The 22,544-nt window shown below is 39.4% G+C and overlaps 1 long non-coding RNA gene and 2 pseudogenes across 1 annotated transcript; 2 read left to right on the plus strand and 1 right to left on the minus strand.

Annotated features, from left to right (window-relative positions):
- Positions 1-1,050: 1,050 nt before the first annotated feature.
- On the plus strand, positions 1,051-3,069 carry LOC148101941 (uncharacterized; annotated as a pseudogene).
- Positions 3,070-16,756: 13,687 nt separating this feature from the next.
- On the minus strand, positions 16,757-19,054 carry LOC148101942 (uncharacterized). Its single transcript, XR_015719232.1, has 4 exons — positions 18,809-19,054; positions 17,803-17,851; positions 17,571-17,634; positions 16,757-17,173 (listed from the first exon to the last, which is right to left on the minus strand). It is a non-coding gene; the product is annotated as an uncharacterized LOC148101942 (long non-coding RNA).
- Positions 19,055-19,188: 134 nt separating this feature from the next.
- On the plus strand, positions 19,189-21,468 carry LOC148101943 (uncharacterized; annotated as a pseudogene).
- The last annotated feature ends 1,076 nt before the right edge of the window (positions 21,469-22,544 follow it).

Raw genomic sequence — 22,544 nt, forward strand, 5'->3', positions numbered from 1 at the left:
CATAATTTAACGTAAAGGAGATCACAGTATAGTTATCACAAACTGGTATGGTTGGTGGGCCATGGTTGGAAAACAATATTACCGTTTTGTAAAGGATAACTGGTTCAAGTCCAAAATTTTAGTAGGCCTCAAGTAGATCATAAGCTCAGTTCCACAGAAAACAACTGGGAAATTCACTTCAGTTGAAAATCATTGAGAAGGCCCATTAAGCTGCAGAAATAACAAGGCCCGCTGTGGCAAGACCTAAACATATATTAAGTAGGCGTTTTGCACCATGTGGCTTTTAACCACTAGTCAGAACCACATCAGGAGATGGTTCTGAAACAGGAGAAACGAGCTCCTCAGGTTCAGGAGCAAGATTCTCCAGCTGCAGAGGTTCACCAGTGATCTTGTGAACATCAGCTAATACTTTTTCTTCCTCCTCCCTTCTCAGCTCATCCTTAAGATTTTCAGTGATCTCTCTTTTCATTTTTAGATGTTCATAAAGTTCATCTATGAGATCTTGTTTATGAACAAGTTTGAAATTCTGCTTTTTGACTTCTTCTTCCAGCCAAAATATTTGTAGTGTCAGACTTCCTGTTGTCTTTGCTTGATACTCAAGATTTTGTAAACGTTTCTTGAGATTTGTGTTCTCTGTTTTTAACTTGTTTATCACAGCAGATTCCACCTGTGCAGTCCCTGTTAAGCTTTGAAAAGCCCCAGTAAGCTGCAGGTATTTTAAGGCCTACTGCGGCAACACCTAAACCTATTTTAAGAGGGACGGCCGTGGGCATTCGTATTGTGCCGCTAGAGGTAAAATTCTTGGACCGGCGCAAGACGGATGAAAGCGAAAGCATTTGCCAAGTCCTTTGTCCTTAAATACCCCCTCTTCACCTTCGCAAACACAGTTTTACTTGGAACATTTTCAGAAACAGCGAGTTGTGTTTTGCAAACCAGAAACCTTTCAGAAAGGGACTATTTTTAAACTTAAACAATTAAGCAAACATTTTTTCTTGTCGACACTTTGCATTAAACCTTTAAAGAAATATGTCACACAAAACATTTAATAATTGACAGTCTGACAGAGAGATTCGAGAGGAATCACAAAGACTGTATGGGATGATGGAGAGAGAAATATCGGAGCCTAGGGAGCTTCAAATGAAAATACAAGAACTCCAGTTGGAGTTAAGCACCCTAAAGCGCAAAAAGAATTATTACAAAAAAAATTACTATCGCTTTAAAAATGAGCGTGAACAGAATAGTACAGATGCGCATGAAAGGAATTTCCATTTTAGGGAAAGCATGGTTGAGCTTGAAAAAGTGACTCAACAGTCAGATGACATCAAAGCTCTAATTGTTGCAGAGAATAAAAATTTGCAAGCAGAGCTTAGAACCTTTCGGATGATGCGCCATGAATTTCAGGAAAAGGAAGCATCTCTGCTTGAGCAGAACAGCAGCATTGCTGCTGAGTTGTCTCAAATTGAAAGTGAGCGAAATGAACAAAAGAAAGAGAACGCAGATCTCAAGGAAGAGAGAGAGAGACTTGAGCACCAAGTGGGAGAAGCTCACCATAAAATAACAAAAAAAGAAGAGATAATAGAAAACAGAATAGAGAAATAGATCACAAGACAGAACAGATAGTTGAGCTGAAAAAAGAAATATGTACTCTTCAGCATCGGGTGAGACAGGCTCAGGACGAAAAACAGTCACAGGTGGAATCTCTGGAGGCTAAAATGCAGGAACAGGTTAACACCATTCAGACGATGCACTATGACTTTCTGGAAAAAGAAGAATATCTCCTCGAGCGTAACAGCAGCATTGCTGCTGAGTTGTCTCAGATTGAAAGTGAGAGAAACGAAAAAAAGAAAGAGAATGCAAAACTCGAGAAAACTTTAGAGACTCTTGAACAGAGACTTGAGCACCAAGTGGGAGAAGCTCACCATAAAAGAATTAAAAAAAGAAGAGATTATAGAAAAACAATATAGGGAAATAGTTCGCAAGACAGAACTCACAGTTGAGCTGAAAAGAAAAATTTGTACTCTTCAGCGTCAGGTGAGACAGGCACTGGATGAAAATCAGTCACAGGTGGAATCTCTGGAGGCTAAAATGCAGGAGCAGGTAAGCACAATTCAGAGGATGCACCATGACTTTCAAGAGAAAGAAGAATATCTCCTTAAGGAGAACAGCAGCATTGCTGCTGAGATAAAAAAAAATTAAAAACAGAGAACACAAATCTCAAGAAACATTTAGAAAATCTTGAGTATCAAGAAAAGACAACAGAAAGTCTGACACTACAAATATTTCTGCTGGAAGAAAAAGTCAAAAAGCAAAGTGTCAAGATTGTTCATAACGAAGATCTCATAGATGAACTTTATGAACATCTTAAAATGAAAAGAGAAATAATTAATAATCTTAAGGATGAGCTGAGAAGGGAGGAGAAAGAAGAAATATTAGTTGCTGTTCACAACATCACTGGTGAACCTCTGCAGCAGGAGAATCTTGCTCATGAACTTGAGGAGCTTGTTTCTCCTATTTCAGAACCATCTCCTGATGTGGTCCCCACACAGGACAATCTTGGTCTTGAACCTGAAGAGCTTGATTCTCCTGTCTCAGAACAGCCTCCTGAAGGGGTTCCGACTAGTGGTTTATGGCGTCATGGTGTCAAACGCCTACTTAATCATGGCCCCAGTTCAGAGAGAAAACCCACAAAATGGAACCGGAGTCCTATTCCATTATTCCTAGACAACTGAGCAGCAATGCTGCTGTTCTGCTCAAGGAGAGATCCTGCCTTTTCCTGAAAGTCACGGTGCATCCTCTGAATGGTTTTAACCTCTGCGCGCAAATTCTCGTTCTCTGCCACAATCAGATCTTTGATGTCATCTGACTTTTGAGTCATTCTTTTAAACTCTTCCATCTTTTCGTCAAATTTTCTCATCCATCTTCTCATGCACATCTACTAGCGAAGCCTGACAGGTAATAATGAGGAGCATATTTTTAACAAATGCACTCAAAGCTTGAAAGCTTCAACTCAACATCTGATTAGTGATTGGTTATGATGATGCTCAGGGGCGCGACTCATCTTAGATCGACAATACAGTCAAACTCATTGGAAAGAGCTTTCGACACCATCTACAAGCCAGCTTTCATCCTAAACCAGTGGTTCTTAACCTTGTTGGAGGTACCGAACCCCACCAGTTTCATATGCGCATTGAACCCCTCTTTAGTGAAAAATAAAATATGATTTTTTTCAAATTCAAGACATAGATATGGGATATTGGTGCACAAAATGAGCCGTGCATGTCACGGTGGAGGCTCTGCCGAACCCCTGAGACCGACTCACCGAACGCCTAGGGTTCGATCGAACCCAGGTTAAGAACCACTGTCCTAAACTGTCTCCCTTTTAAGCGCTTCCCTTAATGTTTAAATTGTTCTCATGACAAACTGAATGGATCTGTTTAAGCTCATCTCTTGAGCGATGGAAATTATTTTTATAATAATTCTTCTTGAGGTTAACGGTGCTCAACTCCAGCTGGAAATCTTAAATTTTCTCTTGAAGTTCCATAGGCTCAGATATTTCTCTCGCCACCGACTCATACAATCTCAGTGATTCCTCTCAAATCTCTCTGTCAGACAGTGAATGAATTCATGTCTGAATTAATTCCCAGGAGAGAGAAACAAGTTAAAGACAGAGAACACAAATCTCAAAAAATGTTTACAAAATCTTGACTATCAAGCAAAGACGGCAGAAAGTCTAACACAACAGATATTTAGGGTGGAAGAAAAAGTCAAAAAGCAGAATTTCAAAATTGTTCATAACCGAGGGAAACCAAATCTCAGGAAATGTTTAGAAAATCTTGATTAATTCATGTCCCAGGAAACATGAATTAATTCATGTTTCCTGGGACATTTGTTTAAAAGCTTGATGCAGTGTTGAAAGAAAAAGTATTCCCTTTCTCAAAGGTTCCAGGTTTGCAAAAGCAGCTCGCTGTGAAACTGTGTTTACGAAGGTGAGGATGTTTTATTTATGAATTTCTCTGTCAGAGGCTGTAATGTCAGTGCTTTTTAGTCCTTAAAGGCATTCCAGCTTTTCCTTCACATGGTTCACCAGACTTGCTGACTGATAAAGGTGACTCCCTCTCCCCCTCAGTGTGTGTGTGTGTGTGTGTGTGTGTGTGTGTTGATATATTTTACACTTTAGTTTTGTGAAGGATATCTTCCACAACCCCAAAGCTTAACTTGTACTAAGTTAAGCAGTATGAAAAAATGTGACATGACATAAATGAATCTGTAAAACAAAGGTTTATTTGAAGCCATTGAAGTTACAGTAATCCTTAAAATCTACATGTGTTTTGTTCTACATTAGGCAGGTCAGTTCCTTATTAAAGAGGCCAACGACGTCATGTTTCTATATCATCTCTCCCCTCTTAGACCCTCTTACCCAAAAGACACCAGCCAGTTTAACCCTTTTGCTCTGCTTTGCGCAACTATTTTTAAATCCCTGTAGAACTGCAACCACGTGAGCTAGCGCAAAAAAAATTTTTTCATATGAAACCAGAGGAGTTGTACTTACATCTTATGCCATCAGCTTGTCCTCAGTCAACATTTCCTTCCACATATAGCTTTGCAAAAACTGCATAAAAAGCGCTTGCAGCAACAAAAACATAATATTCCAGAAACACGCTTTGCCGATCCGATCAGCTGTTCGTAACACTTCCTAGTAAGAATAGACGTCAGCGTGAAGTCCGCCATGACCTGCCCGAAACCGGAAGTGATGTCATTTTCGTGGAAATGTAGTTTTTTACCATCAGGGCCTCATGAGCCTATACTGTGTTTTTAAAAGTTATGTTTGACTTTATGACTTTCTGGGATGCTTAGGACTCATATTGCTCTGCTGGAAATAGTTTATTTTGATGCATATGCTGCTTTTTTGCAAATTTGCATTATAAGATTTATTTTTGTTTTTCCTGCAGTATATAAAATTGGTGTATTTCAAAAATAAAACTATGAAGACACTCAAAATAAATTTCCTGTGGTGGGAAACTATTTTGTGCAACTTTTTTGTATTTACAGTTTTGAGGGATAAGCCTCTTAAATTTCTCTAACTAGAAATATATGTTAAAAAAACAAATGATTTTCAATTTTTTTTGTAGTTTATTGCACTTTTTTGCAATTTATGTAATTACTATGCACTTAATGCAGACATATTATTAAAATCTGGGCTATAATGGTTGTATTGATGTATAGCAACTTGAAATGCTCCCAAAAATGGCACTACAGCATGTAAAAATATAATACAAGCTCTGGCGGACTTGGTTCTATGGTAGGTCTTAAAGGGTTAATGCTCAATCTTTTTACCAGCTTAAGTAAATTATATTGCACAATTTCCTCACCCAATAAAATAATATTTACAACATGAGTTTGCCTTCCATGTTATCTAAAATGTGCAAAAGGATTGTGTGTTTTTAGTTTATTTTGGGGATATGGGATATTGCCCTTAAATTGAACTCATGCTTACAATGACGGGATGTAAGAACAGAATGTTCTGTATGTGTAACTTGGAAAAAAGGGTTTGTAAAGGAGCGCTTGTTGGATTCACTACTTCTGCTCAGAGGTGCTCTTTGGATGGGATACATTTTTATTTATTTTTTTAAAACAGGGTTTGTTTTTTTTCCGGCCCACTGGCCTTCCTCAGGAAGTCAGATGACATCCTTGGAGTTCTTGATTTGTTTTGTTTTCCTTTTTGTTGTTTTTTGTAAATGTGCATATATGTTTCTATATAATGTTAAAGGATTAGTTTGGACCTTTAGAAGTCTGGTTCTGTGAAATAGTGCAGTGTCATCACGCATAATTTAGACTAGTCGCTTGACTATGGAAACATGACTATGATCTCTTGGAAATGTATAGATATCTAAATTTTGATCATTTGGAGGTAAAGCGGACTTCTAAATATCCAAAGTAACCCTTTGGGTCTTAAAAATGATGCTTAACAAACATGTATTAAAACACAAATACACACAAACACAAGCCCCATTTGATTCCTCTTCATTTACCAGGGATACTGTTCTGTACTTCTGCCTGGTTACTGGTTTGGGCTTAGATGCAGCAGGGTATGCATTGCATAATGATGAAGTCTAAATTAACAGTTCATGTGACAGTTCAAGCTCCTTCTTCAAATGCCTGTGTAGATGTGTTAAATGTTCAGGATATAGCAGATGTGTTGTAAATGTTCATTTTTATGCAGTCAAATGGAAAAAAGTGGTCAAAATAGTTTATTTTACTTGTCATTGGAAAGAGTTTGTGCAATACTGCAGAATGTTATCTAGCACAATTTTGTAAAATACATATTTTACTGATTTGTTTGCGTTTTATTACTTCCATACAATTGTGTTTTGAGGTATTTTTAGAAAAATGAAAGTATTAATTACATTTGAGCAAACTTAATTATTTATATTAACAAATGAATATTGTAATGAGTAGCAGTGATAAATACAATGTGTATGTAGGTTAAGTTCATTCCCAATAAAATGAAGTGTAAGATGTTTAACTACATTGCTGTCTGTATTATTGATGAAGTCCTAAATTATCACCTTTAAAGTGGTTGTGCTAATAACATCATGTGCAGTAAGACAGGCATGGAGAAAAGCTCTGACTGGGAGAGGCTGAGAACAAATGACATAGAATAGAATAATCCTTGAATTGTCCCACAAGGGGAAATTTGGATGTAACAATAGCAAGAAAGACACATACGAACAAACAGTACACAAGACACAGAACTGAAACACACACAATTTTTACATATTTACATTAAGAACAATGCTTACTAAAAAACAAAGTACTGTACTGTTATTAAATTAAATACAGATAAGATGCAAACCCAGGTTGTAGTGTGAATCTGAATCAACATTAAGATTTAAGAGTTGGATAGACTGAAGAATTTGGACCGTGGTAGAATATTGAGAACAGTTCACAGGTCACAGTTTTTTGGCTTTTTTAGGTTGTAATTTGTACTCATACTGCTGCTTGGCTAAAGTAGCAGCTAACAGAAAAGGACAAAGGAAATGCTGGAAACAGGCTGAAGATGAGTCGGGGAATCTGTCATATAGCAAGAATATGTCTACAATTCTAAGGTGATCTGTCCCACTGGAGGTCAAATACAGTTTGTCTCATTCACAAGAGGTTCAGGCTGAGTTCTGATCTTTCTTGCTCAAGCCATTTTTAATCTGTGGTAATCCATCAGTATGGTCTGTGTGGTTGCAGGATTTAGCTGGTGGGCTTAGCGGTTTATATTCACTGTGATCAAACATGATGTTCAACAGTAATTCATTTAGTTGATGAAACAGGGAAAAATTCAAATGACATGGACCACCAACTGAAGTATTCATTAAACTCAATGGAACACCAGAACAAGCCAAAGTGTTTAGTCATCAGAAATATGGAGGAGCTGGACAAATACTGAGGTTCAACTTACACTGGAGGTATGAATACACATGTGACATGACACACAGCACAACACATGGCACACTCTGTTAGGTCTGCGCTTCCACAGGCCCCGCTAATTTAGAAACTTATTCTCTTTCACGAAAGCAAGGAAACAAAACGGAACCGGGTTTTACTTGCTTGCAAGGGAAGGCTGGTCGGAACCAGGCTCTTGGAGCTCAACGCTCCTCACCTCTCTCCAACCCAACTTCTTCAATAAGCAGCCTTTTATTTCCATAACACAGTTTACAGTACACACAAGCCCCTCCCATTGTAAAACCCCACTATAGCTCTAAAAGATCAGGCACTATGTGTGTGCATGTGTAAGCACCTGTATGCATGTGCAAGAATGTGTGTGTGTGTGTGTGTGTGTGTGTCCTGCTCACTAAAAGGATCATAAAAGCAGGAAGCTTACCACACAAGAAACATATATAAATGCCTATAATAAAAAAAACGTCAGCCTCCCCCACCAACAAATTGGCTGGAGAGGCGGTCAGAGACAAAGGAATGTCTTTGATCCTATAGTTTGAACTAAGACTTACAAATTTAAGTAGCACAATGACAGCATTTAACAATTTGACTCCAACACAGTCTAAAAGAACTTCATCTGCATCTGACAACAATATCAATATAACTCTTTGGAATTCTGTTTATGATCATCTGGAACTGAGAACATTTCGATACACAGACCATAATGTTCTAGACTTAGAAAAGGATATAGACCCAGAAAATAATTTCTTCTACAACATCAGCAATAACTGCTGCTACTTCACCGATGAACAGTTTAAACACACCATCAACACGAAAAACAAATGATCAATAATCCATTTTAACAGCAGCAGTCTGTATGCCAACTTCAACAATATAAAGGAATATCTAAATGAGTTGACAAATCCACTTGAAATTATTGAAATTTCTGAAACATGGATCAATGCTGAGAAAGGACTGGACTTTGGACTGAGGGATATGATGTGAATTTTGTAAATAGAAGGAACAAAAGTGGAGGGGGAGTAGCTGTGTCTATCTAAAGGAGCTGCTGGATACAATTACTTCAGAAATGTGCAAAATTAAAAAATGGTTTAACAGGAACAAACTATCCCTAAATCTAAGTAAAACTAAATGAATCTTATTTGGGAATTTCCTTAGAAATGCACAAGTGCAGATTCATATAGATGGTGTGGAAATTGAAAAAGTACTTGAACATAAGTTTGTGTGATTATAGATGATAAATTAAACTGGAAGTCTCATATTACATATATATATATATATATATATATATATATATATATATATATATATATATATATATATATATATATATATATATATACATATATATATATATATATTAGGGGTGCAACGATACTCGTATCGATATCGAACCGTTCGATACAGTGCTTTCGGTTCGGTACGCATATGTATCGAACGATACAACATTTTTAATTTATTTTATCAACTTTCCTTCTGACGATGCTGTCTGTGTTGAGCGCTCAGTGGATCTGCGCTCGACAGTGCAGCCTAGGCGGAGTAGTTGAACACAGATTCACTGAGCGCAGGGCAAGCTAGCGAGACAGAAGCTAGGCTAGTTGCAACATGGCAAATTGAACCTCCCCCACCCTCATTCAGATCTGGCGTTTGGAACTATTTTGGTTTTCATGTGACATATGACCCTGAAGGTAAGCGTGTCATGGACAAAAGTAAAACAGTATGTTGGATGTGCCAGCAATGCTCAATTGGTGGGAACTAGTGTGTTAGCGCAGTTAGCTCGTTAATGTGTTGACGTCTTCCAGCCCCACTCATGAGGCGATCCGCGGTAGCTCGTTAACGGAGATTTGCCGTGTTGTGAAGTTAATGTCATTTCAGATTAACGCTGACAGCACTAGTGGGAACACAACCAATATGACTGCACATTTACTCCGACATCATCCTAGTGCAAAGACAAGTGGAAGCAGAGAAAAACAACAAGCAGCATGCTACAAACTTTAGCCGAGTCATTTAGACAGCCGTTAGCACATGATTCTCCTTATGGGGACCAGATATGTTTAATATGCTGCTGAGAATATAGCCCAGAAGAAGCGTATAGTATAGCTTTTATTTTGGAAAGAGACATTTCTCCATAATAAACTCTCTTTTCCAAAGATGAGTGATTCCTCAATCAGATACAGGGCTCGCAAAATCGCTAGCCCGACGTCCCGGGGCTTTTTTCCAGTCGGGCTACCAAAATCTATCTCTGCCCTGCCCGTCGGCCTATCGTAGGAAGGAAAAATATATGTCAATGCTTTTGCATTCTTTCGGAAATGTAGCTGGGTAATTATGTCATTGGCATCGGCCACTGTCAATATGTGACATACTGAAATCGCGTTTGAATTTGCGCTTGTTTTTTGCTTTCACTTTGCAATCGCGTGAACTGTGTATAGAGAGCGACAGTACTGATTGGTGAGTGATGATAATTTGCGCACCAATTCCTCTGACATCATCTTATCAATCGTTAGCTTACTATGCAAACATGACAAGTGAAATCTCCCGCAGCTTAAACATGTGAGAGGTTGATCGCGCAGAGAATCGCTGAGCGTTATGTTAGTGCGTGTGTAAAAGCAGCAGGATATATATTTTAGTTCTTCTGAGCCAAATAAGGCAGGTCAGGGTGAAGAAGTGACAGCCAAAGAAAAGCTTACCACAAAACGGAAAGGTTATGACAAATCAGACTATAAGGAAAAAAGAAAGTGCAGCTTTATGGTTTCATGGACAAAAGAATTTCTGTGGCTGCAATATGACGAGCTAAATAACCAGGGCTGCACATAAGTGGTCCGCAGGTGCGCATTCGCTGTCAAAATAAAAACCCGCACAAGATAAGAAGTTGCAACGCGTGTTTGCGTACTTAAGATTTTCAGGAGGAGGACAGACATTTGTTTAGAACTCTTAAAGATGTCGAAGAAGCTCCTTTAAGCAATTACTGTGATGTTCCTCCACCTCCAAAGAAATGTCAGGAGTCCGAACCACAAAAGAAGCGCGTATTCTCTGAAAAGTGGTTGCAGGAGGTGAGCTGGCTTCAAACAAATGATGAACGCACAGAGATGTGGTGCAGAATGTGCCGTGAAAATTTAATAAATGACAAATTAATAAAAAGGCATGAACATTTTTTTTGTATCGAAAAAATATCGAACCGTGACACCAAAGTATCGAACCGAACCGAACCGTGAATTTTGTGTATCGTTGCACCCCTAATATATATATATATATATTACAAATGTTCACTATCATCAATCTTTATATTACAAAAAAGGGCCATAAGGATAATTCATAAATCTGGTTACAGAGATCATGCAAATTCACTATTCTTAAAATCCAAAAATTCACAGATCTGGTTCATTTTCTCACTGCACAGATTATGTATAAAGCAATAAATAACCTGCTTCCTGACAATATTCTGAAACTGTTTTTTAAAGGGGAACAGAGAAACAATTTGAGGGGGGAATTAAATTTAAACTTGTAGTAGTAAAATGTTTATTTTTAAAGATGGGGTTGATTTACTGTCATAAAACAAGCATTTTGTTGCTGTTTCTCCCTCTCATGTTAACTTTGGGCAGACAAACAGGCTGTCTGGTCAATCAAATTTAACTTTCAGTTGATCTCCAGTGATTACCAAGGCAAAAAAACTTGAGATAAAATGATCATAATGCAACATTTTGTTTTATTATGCTGTTAGTGGTTTGTCTTTCAGTGCACTGTTTCCTAGCTGCACTTCCTGCCGGGCTGTAGAAGGTTTGCTATAGAAACTAATAGGGTCAGCTGAATTATGATTATGGTACAAAAGTTCCCTTGTCAGAGGAAACTTTCAATAAATCTGACTTTTGTCCAACAAATTACTATTTTTCATCTGCCTCCATCTCACCCCATCTCTAGCATCCTCCCACATCACACCAACCCTCTGTCCTCCTTCATTCACAAACCTCCTCTGAGGTTGTCTTCTTTTACTCCTGCCTGGCAGCTCCATCTTCAACATCCTTTGACAATCCTTCCTCTGCACATGTACAAACAAGCTCAACTTTGCCTCTCTAACTTTGTCTCCAAACCGCTCAACCTGAGCTGTCTATTTACTTGTACTTGCTTATAATCCTGTTTCTCCAGGTCTCTGACAAACAACAATCATAGCATCTTTAAATCTGTAACCTCCACACACCCACACACACACACACACGTGGTCACTCTACAGGACATTTAATCTAGGCCGTTAACTTTTAATTTTAGCATGTTGGTGAATTTTAAAGCACAGAGGCTTTCATTTCTGAGAAAACATTTTCTGCTGTTTGACAGCAGCTGTTTGAAAGCTCAGTACGCTCCCTTGTGTTCAGGGCATAGACCCCTGCCTTTCCCTAGATTTACATTTCACCTTACTTTTGCACAGCCTACTTTATCTACTCTATGAATACAGTGTCTACCCTTCTCTTATCCCCCTTTACACTGAAACAATACATGAGAAACATTTCACTGAGACTCTGGATGGGACCTGATATTAAATTGTATCAAGTATGTGATGGTTTATAAGCTAATTTGCATGAAAAATAAAAATTAAAACCACCTGAAGCTGCATCGCTGTATCACTTTAGTAAAAGTTCATGCAAAACCATAGATAGAGGCTGTGCCCTGAAATGAGGCGCCATCTGGTGGTTAAAAGTGGGTCTCAGGCTCAGAAAGGCCCCTGCAAGATTCTGGGTGGAGGCGGGACCTTTAGACAGACAGGCTGTGTGTGAGTACTCTGCTGCAGTCCAGGCTGAAACAGTGGACACTTTCATTTGTCATGTCTGCGAGGTTTGTATTTTTATTTACTGACTGAAAATTAGTTTGTTTACTCCAACGCTTCACTGGCTGATGAGCTGAACAGGTTTTATGCTCGCTTCCACGCTGCAGCAATGAAAACAATTAAAACAACAAACGGCTGGGCGCGCTCTGAGTGCACCAGTGAAGACGATACATTCATCATCACAGAGCATGCCGTGAGGAACACCTTCAGGAGGGTGAACACCAGGAAGGCAGCAGGACCAGATGCAATCCCTGGCCGGGTCCTGAGAGCCTGCGCTGACCAGCTAGCACCGGTGTTCACTGAGATCTTCAACCTTTCGCTGGCCCAAGCAGTGGTTCCAACAGTCCATCATTCTCCCTGTTCCAAAGAAACAACAGCCCGCTTGCCACAATGACTACCGTCCAGTAGCACTGACTTCAATTGTAATGAAGTGTTTTGAAAGACTGATGAGAGATCACATCACTTCCTGCCACCATCGACTCACTTCAGTTTGCTTACCGGACTAATCGTTCCACAGACGATGCCATATCTCACCTGCTCCACACATCCCTGAGTCACCTGGACACTGGCAGAGGGAATTATGTTAGGATGCTGTTCGTGGACTACAGTTCAACACAATGATTCCCTCTAAGCTTTTCACCAAGTTGACGGATCTAGGACTCAGCTCATCACTGTGTCAGTGGATCATCAACTTCCTCACAGACAGACCCCAATCAGTGAGGGTGGGAAAACAAATCTCCATCTCACTCAGCACTGGAGTGCCTCAGGGATGTATTTTAAGCCCCCTGCTGTACTCACTGTACACTTATGACTGTGTAGCCACATCAGACACCACCTCCATTGTCAAGTTTGCTGATGAAACTGTTGTTGTGGGCCTGATCTCCGACAACATTGAGACGGCCTACCTGGAGGAGATTAGGAACCTGGAGACCTGGTGCCAGGAGAATAACCTCCTCCTAAATGTCAGCAAGACTAAGGAGCTGAACGTGGACTTCACTACAAAGCAGGCGAGGAATTACAAGCCCCTCATCATCAGTGGCACGCCAGTGGAGAGAGTGGACAGTTTCCAATACCTGGGTGTCCACATCACTCAGGACCTGTCATGGTCCTGTCACATCAACACCCTGGTTAAGAAAGCCCGTCAACATCTCTTCTTCCTCAGAAGATTTAGAGACTTCAATCTGCCACTGAGGGTGCTCAAGAACTTTTACTCCTGCACCATCGAGAGCGTCCTGAAGGGAAACATCTGCACCTGGTTTGGGAACAGCACCAAGCAGGACAGACGAGACCTGTAAAAAGTGGTGCGCTCGGCCGAATGCATCATTCAATCAGAGCTCCCTGACCTGCTGTCCATCTACACCATAGGTGTCAAACTCTGGCCCGCGGGCCAAATTTGGCCCGCAGCCTAATTACATTTGGCCCGCGAAGCCATACCAATTTACTATCAGAGCTGGCCTACTGGTATTATACAGCTAATGTATATATTGTTTAGTATTAAGCTTTGCTTGTTCCATATTCAGTTTTTCAGCAAAACGTCTTTGAGTCCATAAGAAAAGATTCATTCTTATATCTGGAGGAATAAATATATTTCAATAAATATTAACGTTAGCCCGCGACTTTGTTCCAGTTTTGAATTTTGGCCCACTGTGTATTTGAGTTTGACACCCCTGATCTACACCAAGCGGTGCAAGGCCAAAGCTAGGAAGATTATGATGGACCTCTCCCATCCCAACAATGGACTCTTCTCACTGTTGAGGTCTGGGAAGCGCTTCTGCTCCCTAAGGCCAAAACAGAGAGAATGAGGAGGAGCTTCTTCCCCCAGGCTATTTGGGCCCTGAACCAGGTGTAGGGCTGGACTCTCCCACACACATCACATCACTATAAGACTGGACTCTCACACACATCACATCACCACACGCACTCTGGTTTTTCTTCATGCACACTTCCTATAATTTTTAATCTCTTTCTGCTATTTGCACATTTTTACTGTAAATTTCTAAGTTAAATCTGTAAATTTTGTAATAGCCTGTAAATTGTAAATACTGTAAAACGACTGTCATTTAATGGTCGGGCATTGCGCAGCTACAAGCATTTCACCTCATGTCATACTGTGTATGGTTGTGTGTGTGACAAATAAAATTTGAATTTGATGCACGAGCAGCTGAATACAGGTCAGAACATTGCTGCTTTTCCCATGTATAGAAAATGTTTTTACATCTGTTATATGCAGGTTGTTCTGTGGATTTCTGCTCCTTGCAGTGTTCCTCAGTGGACTGAATGGATCAAGGTACAGTGGTATAAACCAAACTCTGCTGATGTTTCCTCTATTTGTGTGTGCATGCGTCAGATGTTTGCATAGCCTCTGTCTGACACTTTCTATAACCGACCAGCTGTAAAGCAGGAGCTGTCAGCTATTCTCAATGAGCTGTGGAGTTTATGTGTAAATCACATGACACCTGGGATAGACTACACAATCTCTGTTCAGGTGACAAACCTTTTCTAGTTTATTTAACGCCTGCTATGTCTTGTGCTTGTACAAAGACGTGTTCTATGTTTGAACTGCCTAGGGTAGAGCAAGCTTTTTAAGTCAGGGCAGCCTCACGGTGCAGGATCACGCCTCCCAGCCGCTCTTCTCCAATGTTAATGAGAACAAACTGAGAAATGTAACCACTTTCTTTAGTGTGTACTTTCAAACACTCTGAGCTTAAACATTCAGAGTTTGCAGTCATCACTGTAATAAATAGGATTTGTGGGCTCGCAGGTTACATGGCAATCCTGGACAACTATGAGCGGTCTACATTAGCAATAATTAACAGTATCAATGAATTTTATGCATCTTTGTTTTTGTGCAGTGACAGAAAAACAAATAAACTCCCTCTCAGCTTGTTCATGGCCAAAATGGCCACCTCCTGTTTACGTACACAAAATGCTATCAAATTAGTATATATTAAATCATTTTCCTACTTTCATTGACTTGATTTTTTAAATTTGCAACGGTGCTAGTCATGAAAACCAATATATAATTCAAATTCAGAAATTATACCCTTTGAATACCAGTCAGATTACATATTATTACTACATTTTTGGGGGGGAAATGGCAATAAAGTTCACATTTTTTCATGATGAAACATGTTAGGCTTGTCTAAGTACAAACCTTGTTGGAACAATTGAGACAACCTACTGCAACTAGAAAAAGCAAGATGCAAGGCAACAGAGCAGTAGTGCTCCTGAACCCGAGGAGCTTGTTTCTCCAGTCTCAGAACCATCTACTGATGTGGTCCCGACACAGGAGAATCTTGGTCCTCAACCTGAAGAGCTTGATTCTCCTGTCTCAGAACCGCTAGTACTCATCATCAGCGGTGATGCAGTCAGCCTCTCTGACCAGATCATATAGACCAGGGGTAGGCAACTCCAGGCCTCGAGTGCCAATACTGTGCCGATACTGTCCTGCAGGTTTTAGATGTGTCCTTGATCCAACACAGCTGATTCAAATGGCTAAATTACCTCCTCAACATGTCTTGAAGTTCTCCAGGGGGCTGGTAATGAACTAATCAATTGATTCAGGTGTGTTGACCCAGGGTGAGATCTAAAACCTGCAGGACACCGGCCCTCGAGGCCTGGCGTTGCCTACCCCTGATATAGACAGTGCTTGAAGCAGTTATGACCTTCTTGCCATATTGGCAGAATAAATGACCTGGAAGCTGTTGCACTGTCTATACCTGTAAACTCCAGGACACGTTTACAAACAATTTTCGTTGTTATTTGCGCTGCAGCTGCAGGTTAGGATGGAGTTACTGTGTGTGTGTGTGTGTGTGTGTGTTTACAAGTAGTTTTAAACCTTGTGATCCACAAAACAGCATAACAGTAAAAGAAGAATTGACTGCGTTACAGTCAGTGCGGGAACGGCGGCTTTGCTCGTGCGCAATTCATTTGCAGTTTGGGCGCACGTGAACATCTCCTGCCCTGATAGCGGCTGGAGGAGGACTATCCTCCGCCTGTGAGCGCTTTGGCACGAGCGAGGTGCCCATGGCAGCACCCGCTGCTTGTTGAGAGTAAGAGCAACAAGCGCTTTCACGTCAAAAGTTGTCATAAATAAGCCTCCAATAACACCAGAAAAAGTCGCCAGATTTGTCGCTACACTGTAAAATCGAATTAGTTCCCAGAACTCAAAAAAATTAAGGAAACTCGTTGCCTCAAAAAAACTAAGTAAAGCTTACTTAAGATGACTGTTAGGACAACAGCCATCATTGCAAGTCTGCAGTATTAAGAATAACTTGATATTTCTGACTGTACAATACTAATTGTTTACTTACTGACAAACATTTCAAGTTCAACTAAATGAAAAAACAATTTGTGGTAACCTGAATGTGATTAAAAATAATTAACAACACTTTTTGTAATGATGTTAAAATCAGCCCAACTTTTATTTTCAAACACAACAAAGTATAACAGCCAACATACTGGACACTGTTCTGCTGAACAACAAACAATTATATTGCCATCATGGTTATAATCTCACAATGAAACAAAGTCTCAGATGTAATTATTCTGAAAATAAGTTTAGGCCTACCTCAAGTTTGTTTTGTACTTACATTACTTATATAATCAAAATAAAATATTTGTTTTTCTGTCACAAGTGCAGTCTCTAATTTAAACAACACATTTGTTTTGCATTCCAACACATGAGCTGGAATGTTGTATTATTTTAAGGATGGCTTGTTTCCAGTCCAGGCATTACTGCCTAAATGACTATCATGGATCGAGGTGATCCAAATGTAGGTGCAGAAGAAAGTCTTTAACTTCCCTTAAGTACAGTGGCAGTGGATGTGGGTTGGAGATGCAATGAGCTTGAACCTGCAGGCGACCATCTTCACTGACCACACCATCTGTGACGGAGGACTCATCTCTCCTGTTGTCCTGCAAGCAAACAATCATATTTTTTGGAACATGAACTGAATTGCTTTCTTAAAACATTTTTTTCTGCATTTGGTATAAAACAGACTCCAATTTACACAATCTCAGGCACCCTCCCCACCAGAGAGGTGACATTCAATGTCCCACTGTCAGTCTGGATAGCTGTGACCACCACCCAACACACAATAATGTCATGAAAGCATCATTTTAAAAAGGGCTATGCAAACATGGCCAATAACTTTCATTCTAATGATGTGCAAAATGATTTGGGCACAAAACAAATTTTGCTGTTAGAAAACTTGCAGACGTCACTATATACAGTGTAGACCCTCTAAACTAAGTTTGGGGGATGTGATCTTTCAAGAAATGCAGACCAAACTGTTGTTGTTTGTTTACTTACACAGCATGTCTTGTAGAATTAACTGGAGTCAACAGCAACAGCATAGTGCGGTCATATCTCAAGTCTAATAACAGAAGACAGGAAAAGATCAGTAAAGAAACAACTTCCCCAAACCAAAGCACAAATAAAACAATAAGTAAAACAGGCTGATCTAAAGTATGATTAAAGTTCAGCCTGATTAATATAAATGTCACTGACAGTTGCTAATATATTGGAAAACCAAAATACTTACCACTGAGTTGATGTCTTTCTGTCCAACAGCAGGAGTGCTGGTCCCGAGCCTCAAAGACAGTAAGAAGCAAGCAGAGGGAGAAAAAGCAGAACATTTTTCAGAAACTGATTTGATCCTTAATGGCTGTGCAATTATTGTAACATAGAGTTTGCTTATGTTGTTAAATAAAGGCTAGATTTGACATTAATAGATGCCACAGATGTTCAAAAGCTGCCACAAAGCATGAAAAAATGGACATCTCTGAAAACGTTGGAGCATTTTTACAAATATGTGATGTCTTGATAAATTGAGCATATATTTGAACTTTACACATCTACATTGTCGCCTGAAAATATCTTAAAAGTTTATTTTGTGACCCAGAAAAAGTAATACGTTTTTTAGCCGTGCTCCTCCGCCATTGCCTACAAATGGATCCGCCTTTTCTCCAGACTACCCTTTCTGGGTCACAAAATAACCTTTTAAGATATTTTCAGGCAAGAATGTAGCTGTGTAATGCTCAAATATCTACTTAATTTATCAAAATATCACATATTTGCAAAAGTGCTTCCACGTTTTCGGAGAGCTCTGTTATCCACCAGCGGGATAGCTGACCGGGAGGTCAAGGCTCAGAGTCCGCGAGCACAGCTAACTCATGGCTTATTCTTTTCAATCCCCCTGCACTCTTTTGCTACTCAGGTTAAACATGATATATATATATATAGTTAGTTAGTTAGTTATGGCTATGGATTGAAAATACCCCCCACACCCCACCCCTAATGGCTGCACCTCCCGAAGAATTTTGTCTGGGCCTTTATTTCACTTTTTTATTTCAAACAATCAACAGAAAATTTCACAGACATAGTTTTATGTAAGGTTTTTAAGGCTGTGGTGTTAATTTTTAAGTAACATGAGCCCAGCGGCAGCAGCAACGCTAGGCTAACACTAACTAGCTAGCAAGATTATAAACCTGGTGCTAAACTAAGAGAAGCCACAAAATCAGTTTGAATAAGAGTAAACATTTACTCACCAAGTCAGTGTATCAGGTAAAGATTCACAGCAATGAAAACAATAATATCTTGAGCTGACGCTTTTCCAGGTTTGCTCAACATATTCCATAACAAATGCTGGCACCATAAACATGCGGACTGATCCAAGAGGGAGGAGAACGGTAGTGACGGGGCATTTTCAAAACACACCTTTCATCCTTCCGCACTGAGAAACAAAACGTCCATCTTACTTAGTTTCTCTAAGTTAAGACAACTCAAATAAATTGAGTTTATCAGCATTTTTGCATAAAAAGTACTGGCAACTTATTTAAATCGAGTTATGATAACAAATTGATAAAAACTGAGTTCAGCCTATTTAATATTTTTAATTAAACACAATATTACATTTTACAGTGTAGTCGCTTTTTAGAAAAAAAACCCGACGCTAAGGGGGTTTGAAAACTCCCTAATATAGCGACAAAATCGCTAAGTTGGCAACACTGTTTTCAGGGTATTTAAAAAAATTCAAAACAAAACAAAACAAAACCGTGCATCTCAATGGGCATTCTCTGAGCATGCGCAGAATTACGCACAGCTGTCCTGTGATCCTGTGATCGAACAAAGGATCAAAGGCTCAAAGAGCACTGACGTCAAATTCGCGGCCACAAAAGTCCTTAAATACCCCCTCTTCACCTTCGCAAACACAGTTTTACTTGGAACATTTTCGGAAACAGCGAGTTGTGTTTTGCAAACCAGAAACCTTTCAGAAAGGGACTATTTTTAAACTTAAACAATTAAGCAAACATTTTTTCTTGTCGACACTTTGCATTAAACCTTTAAAGAAATGTCACACGAAACATTTAATAATTCACAGTCTGACAGAGAGATTCGAGAGGAATCACAAAGACTGTATGGGTTGATGGAGAGAGAAATACCTGACCCTATGGAGCTTCAAATGAAAATACAAGAACTCCAGTTGGAGTTGAGCACCCTAAAGTGCAAAAAGAATTATTATAAAGATCATTTCCATCAGTCAAGAGATAAGCTTAAAAACATGAAGGCTCAGTTGTCTCAGATTGAAAGTGAGAGAAACGAGCAAAAGAAAGAGAACACAGATCTCAAGGACTCTTTAGAGAGACTTGAGCAGCAAGTGGGAGAAGCTCACCATAAAACAATAAAAAAAGAAGAGATAATAGAAAAACAACATAGGGAAATATTTCAGAAGACAGAACTCACAGTTGAGCTGAAAAGAGAAATTTGTACTCTTCAGCGTCAGGTGAGACAGGCACTGGATGAAAAACAGTCACAGGTGGAATCTCTGGAGGCTAAAATGCAGGAGCAGGTAAGCACAATTCAGAGGATGCACCATGACTTTCAAGAGAAAGAAGAATATCTCCTTAAGGAGAACAGCAGCATTGCTGCTGAGATAAAAAAATTAAAAACAGAGAACACAAATCTCAAGAAACATTTAGAAAATCTTGAGTATCAAGAAAAGACAACAGAAAGTCTGACACTACAAATATTTCTGCTGGAAGAAAAAGTCAAAAAGCAGAATTTCAAACTTGTTCATAAACAAGATCTCATAGATGAACTTTATGAACATCTTAACACGAAAAGAGAAATAATTAATAATCTTAAGGATGAGCTGACAAGGGAGGAGGAAGAAAAAGTATTAGCTGCTGTTCACAACATCACTGGTGAACCTCTGCAGCAGGAGAGTCTTGCTCATGAACTTGAGGGGCTTGTTTCTCCTGTCTCAGAACCATCTCCTGATGTGGTCCCGACACAGGAGAATCTTGCTCCTGAACCTGAGGAGCTTGTTTCTCCTGTCTCAGAACCATCTCCTGATGTGGTCCCGACACAGGACAATCTTGGTCTTCAACCTTAAGAGCTTGATTCTCCTGTCTCAGAACCATCTCCTGACGTGGTTCCGACTAGTAGTGGTTCATGGCGTCATGGTGCCAAACGCCTACTTAAAATAGGTTTAGGTGTTGCCGCAGTAGGCCTTATTATACCTGTAGCTTACTGGGGCTTTTCAATGCTTTACAGTGATTGCCTTTTTAACTCTGCCTATAGCCTCCTTGAGCCATATTGCTACCTTAGTGATGGATTAGTTCCCTTTTAAAGACTAGTAATGATGGACTGCTTTTCATCCACAGTCCAGAAAACCATACGTTGTTCATGTTAGACAACATGAGCAACATTTAGCTAACTCGTGCTCTCATTTTTCTTTTCTTTTGCCTCTCACCCCCAACCAGTCGTGACAGATGGCTGCCCCTTCCTGAGCCTGGTTCTGTCAAAGGTTTCTTCCTGTTAAAAGGGAGTTTTTCCTTTCCACCGTGCCTAGTGCTTGCTCACAGGGGATCATTTGATTGTTGAGGTTTAATTTGCTTGAACTAAAAAAGTTCAACATTCTGGTGAGGGGTTCACATAGTAGGGAGCACTACAAAAGCTACAAATCTTTTAAAAAGATTTGTTAGCGGCAAATAAAAATAAAGAAAACAATTTTTGAAAAACATCTCTTACGGCTCTGTTTATTTGCTTAAATGAACACTTGTATTTTTTGTCATAGAAGAATATACATTGTCTTAAGTAAGTTTAATAATTTTAAATTTAGCCCTGTCACGGTTCTGGGTCAGTTTGACCCAGTACTTTGAGTTGTTATGTTTTGGTGTGTTTTTGCATTATGGATTGTTTTCTTATTCTCTTGTGGTGCTTTTGTTGGTTATGATGATGATGATGATGATGATGATGATGATTATTATTATTATTAATAATAATCCATGTTTTAGTTATTCTTGTTTAGGGATTAGTTCTTAGGTTTTGTGTTCTCGTGTTTATTGCTGGTTTAGTTCAGTGTCTAGTCTGTCTCTCTCTGTCCAGTCCGTGTCTTAGTTTAGTGTGTATTGTTTCCTGTTTTATTTTGAAGGATTGTGTCTTATGTCAGTGTGTCCAGCTTTGATCCCCTGACTCGTTAGCCCCAATCTCTCCCAGCTGTGTCTCCCTCCTGTTTTCCATTCCCTGATTACTTCCCTGTGTATATTAGCCCTGTGTTTGCCCTTGCTCAGTGTTGCGTCGTACCATCGGGTTATACTTGTGTGTTTTCGTGTTCAGTATTTTTGTGTTCAGTTCATGATTTGTTTTCTCCAGCAATGAAGTTGAGGTTTTGAGTTACAATTCTGTGTTCGAGTCCTGCATTTGGATCCTCATCTCCGCCTGCCCGCACACATAGCCCTGACATTACCAGCATAGAAGCATTCACAGTCATTACACTGTTTGTACACCATATGTGAAAAAAAGAAGAAAAACAGAAAGCCAAATTAGAAATACCTCTAAGCAGTAGAAGGTTGTTGACAGTAGCAAGCTACAGGTCTATCAATATCTTACTGTTTAACTTTTGTGTTAACTAGATTGATATTAATGAAGTCAAGGTTAAGTTCGTTTTTAAATTTTAGTAATGGTGGTTTCAAAATATTTTCAATGCACTGATGTGCACTGAAGTAGAGGAGTCATCAGTGAATAATGAAACTGGAGATGTCACTTCTAGAGCAAGACATCTGACTTAAGTCTAATGAACCACGTGCCATTCATTTCTCTTAAAATTTTATCACAGTAGTTCATTAAAGAAAACACGAGAGTGCGAGATCAGAGAGAATATGAACTTACATTAAATAAATGAATCCAATAAGACAGAAAACATTTTAAAGTCTCATTGTACTGTTTTTTGCATCGCACAGTTACTTTTTTGTGACGCAATCGTGAGTAACTGTGCGTTAC

This window comes from Neolamprologus brichardi, chromosome 7 (assembly GCF_056152115.1).
Source record: "Neolamprologus brichardi isolate AB-2024 chromosome 7, ASM5615211v1, whole genome shotgun sequence".
Classification (NCBI taxonomy): Eukaryota; Metazoa; Chordata; class Actinopteri; order Cichliformes; family Cichlidae; genus Neolamprologus; species Neolamprologus brichardi.